Genomic DNA, 4437 nt, shown 5'->3' with positions numbered 1-4437 from the left:
AAAAGTGTGGCGGACCGTCCAGTGAGGTCAGAGGTCAGAAAAGTGCAGTTTTCAGACAACGGTGGACACTGGACCGGCGCCGGCGGACACTGCCGACACTTCTGACATACGCACGCGTGCGGGGACACCTCCCCTACAACGCCACACTCTCGGATAAGCCCGAGAGGTGTAAAAAAAAGTGTGGCGGACCGTCCAGTGAGGTCAGAGGTCAGAAAAGTGCCGTTTTCAGACAACGGTGGACACTGGACCGGCGCCGGCGGACACTGCCGACACTTCTGACATACGCACGCGTGCGGGGACACCTCCCCTACAACGCCACACTCTCGGATAAGCCCGAGAGATGTAAAAAAAAGTGTGGCGGACCGTCCAGTGAGGTCAGAGGTCAGAAAAGTGCAGTTTTCAGACAGCGGTGGACACTGGACCGGCGCCGGCGGACACTGCCGACACTTCTGACATACGCATGCGTGCGGGGACACCTCCCCTACAACGCCAAACTCTCGGATAAGCCCGAGAGATGTAAAAAAAAGTGTGGCGGACCGTCCAGTGAGGTCAGAGGTCAGAAAAGTGCAGTTTTCAGACAACGGTGGACACTGGACCGGCGCCGGCGGACACTGCCGACACTTCTGACATACGCACGCGTGCGGGGACACCTCCCCTACAACGCCACACTCTCGGATAAGCCCGAGAGGTGTAAAAAAAAGTGTGGCGGACCGTCCAGTGAGGTCAGAGGTCAGAAAAGTGCCGTTTTCAGACAACAGTGGACACTGGACAGGCACCGTTGGACACTGCCGACACTTCTGACAAACGCACGCGTGCGGGGACACCTCCCCTACAACGCCACACTCTCGGATAAGCCCGAGAGGTGTAAAAAAAAGTGTGGCGGACCGTCCAGTGAGGTCAGAGGTCAGAAAAGTGCCGTTTTCAGACAACAGTGGACACTGGACAGGCACCGGTGGACACTGCCGACACTTCTGACATACGCACGCGTGCGGGGACACCTCCCCTACAACGCCACACTCTCGGATAAGCCCGAGAGGTGTAAAAAAAAAGTGTGGCGGACCGTCCAGTGAGGTCAGAGGTCAGAAAAGTGCCGTTTTCAGACAACAGTGGACACTGGACAGGCACCGGTGGACACTGCCGACACTTCTGACATACGCACGCGTGCGGGGACACCTCCCCTACAACGCCAAACTCTCGGATAAGCCCGAGAGGTGTAAAGAAAAGTGTGGCGGACCGTCCAGTGAGGTCAGAGGTCAGAAAAGTGCAGTTTTCAGACAACGGTGGACACTGGACCGGCGCCGGCGGACACTGCCGACACTTCTGACATACGCACGCGTGCGGGGACACCTCCCCTACAACGCCAGACTCTCGGATAAGCCCGAGAGGTGTAAAGAAAAGTGTGGCGGACCGTCCAGTGAGGTCAGAGGTCAGAAAAGTGCAGTTTTCAGACAACGGTGGACACTGGACCGGCGCCGGCGGACACTGCCGACACTTCTGACATACGCACGCGTGCGGGGACACCTCCCCTACAACGCCACACTCTCGGATAAGCCCGAGAGATGTAAAAAAAAGTGTGGCGGACCGTCCAGTGAGGTCAGAGGTCAGAAAAGTGCAGTTTTCAGACAACAGTGGACACTGGACAGGCACCGGTGGACACTGCCGACACTTCTGACATACGCACGCGTGCGGGGACACCTCCCCTACAACGCCACACTCTCGGATAAGCCCGAGAGGTGTAAAGAAAAGTGTGGCGGACCGTCCAGTGAGGTCAGAGGTCAGAAAAGTGCAGTTTTCAGACAACGGTGGACACTGGACCGGCGCCGGCGGACACTGCCGACACTTCTGACATACGCACGCGTGCGGGGACACCTCCCCTACAACGCCACACTCTCGGATAAGCCCGAGAGATGTAAAAAAAAGTGTGGCGGACCGTCCAGTGAGGTCAGAGGTCAGAAAAGTGCAGTTTTCAGACAACGGTGGACACTGGACCGGCGCCGGCGGACACTGCCGACACTTCTGACATACGCACGCGTGCGGGGACACCTCCCCTACAACGCCAGACTCTCGGATAAGCCCGAGAGGTGTAAAGAAAAGTTTGGCGGACCGTCCAGTGAGGTCAGAGGTCAGAAAAGTGCAGTTTTCAGACAACGGTGGACACTGGACCGGCGCCGGCGGACACTGCCGACACTTCTGACATACGCACGCGTGGACTGGACCGGCGCCGGCGGACACTGCCGACACTTCTGACATACGCACGCGTGCGGGGACACCTCCCCTACAACGCCACACTCTCGGATAAGCCCGAGAGATGTAAAAAAAAGTGTGGCGGACCGTCCAGTGAGGTCAGAGGTCAGAAAAGTGCAGTTTTCAGACAACGGTGGACACTGGACCGGCGCCGGCGGACACTGCCGACACTTCTGACATACGCACGCGTGCGGGGACACCTCCCCTACAACGCCACACTCTCGGATAAGCCCGAGAGATGTAAAAAAAAGTGTGGCGGACCGTCCAGTGAGGTCAGAGGTCAGAAAAGTGCAGTTTTCAGACAGCGGTGGACACTGGACCGGCGCCGGCGGACACTGCCGACACTTCTGACATACGCACGCGTGCGGGGACACCTCCCCTACAACGCCAAACTCTCGGATAAGCCCGAGAGATGTAAAAAAAAGTGTGGCGGACCGTCCAGTGAGGTCAGAGGTCAGAAAAGTGCAGTTTTCAGACAACGGTGGACACTGGACCGGCGCCGGCGGACACTGCCGACACTTCTGACATACGCACGCGTGCGGGGACACCTCCCCTACAACGCCACACTCTCGGATAAGCCCGAGAGATGTAAAGAAAAGTGTGGCGGACCGTCCAGTGAGGTCAGAGGTCAGAAAAGTGCAGTTTTCAGACAACGGTGGACACTGGACCGGCGCCGGCGGACACTGCCGACACTTCTGACATACGCACGCGTGCGGGGACACCTCCCCTACAACGCCACACTCTCGGATAAGCCCGAGAGATGTAAAAAAAAGTGTGGCGGACCGTCCAGTGAGGTCAGAGGTCAGAAAAGTGCAGTTTTCAGACAACGGTGGACACTGGACCGGCGCCGGCGGACACTGCCGACACTTCTGACATACGCACGCGTGCGGGGACACCTCCCCTACAACGCCACACTCTCGGATAAGCCCGAGAGATGTAAAAAAAAGTGTGGCGGACCGTCCAGTGAGGTCAGAGGTCAGAAAAGTGCAGTTTTCAGACAGCGGTGGACACTGGACCGGCGCCGGCGGACACTGCCGACACTTCTGACATACGCACGCGTGCGGGGACACCTCCCCTACAACGCCAAACTCTCGGATAAGCCCGAGAGATGTAAAAAAAAGTGTGGCGGACCGTCCAGTGAGGTCAGAGGTCAGAAAAGTGCAGTTTTCAGACAACGGTGGACACTGGACCGGCGCCGGCGGACACTGCCGACACTTCTGACATACGCACGCGTGCGGGGACACCTCCCCTACAACGCCACACTCTCGGATAAGCCCGAGAGGTGTAAAAAAAAGTGTGGCGGACCGTCCAGTGAGGTCAGAGGTCAGAAAAGTGCCGTTTTCAGACAACAGTGGACACTGGACAGGCACCGTTGGACACTGCCGACACTTCTGACATACGCACGCGTGCGGGGACACCTCCCCTACAACGCCACACTCTCGGATAAGCCCGAGAGGTGTAAAAAAAAGTGTGGCGGACCGTCCAGTGAGGTCAGAGGTCAGAAAAGTGCCGTTTTCAGACAACAGTGGACACTGGACAGGCACCGGTGGACACTGCCGACACTTCTGACATACGCACGCGTGCGGGGACACCTCCCCTACAACGCCACACTCTCGGATAAGCCCGAGAGGTGTAAAGAAAAGTGTGGCGGACCGTCCAGTGAGGTCAGAGGTCAGAAAAGTGCAGTTTTCAGACAACGGTGGACACTGGACCGGCGCCGGCGGACACTGCCGACACTTCTGACATACGCACGCGTGCGGGGACACCTCCCCTACAACGCCAGACTCTCGGATAAGCCCGAGAGGTGTAAAGAAAAGTGTGGCGGACCGTCCAGTGAGGTCAGAGGTCAGAAAAGTGCAGTTTTCAGACAACGGTGGACACTGGACCGGCGCCGGCGGACACTGCCGACACTTCTGACATACACACGCGTGCGGGGACACCTCCCCTACAACGCCACACTCTCGGATAAGCCCGAGAGATGTAAAAAAAAGTGTGGCGGACCGTCCAGTGAGGTCAGAGTTCAGAAAAGTGCAGTTTTCAGACAACGGTGGACACTGGACCGGCGCCGGCGGACACTGCCGACACTTCTGACATACGCACGCGTGCGGGGACACCTCCCCTACAACGCCACACTCTCGGATAAGCCCGAGAGGTGTAAAGAAAAGTGTGGCGGACCGTCCAGTGAGGTCAGTG

The sequence above is a fragment of the Gymnoscopelus braueri genome, assembly GCF_963280865.1.
Source record: "Gymnoscopelus braueri genome assembly, contig: SCAFFOLD_48, whole genome shotgun sequence".
NCBI classification, from domain to species: Eukaryota; Metazoa; Chordata; class Actinopteri; order Myctophiformes; family Myctophidae; genus Gymnoscopelus; species Gymnoscopelus braueri.
This window is presented reverse-complemented; position numbering follows the sequence as displayed.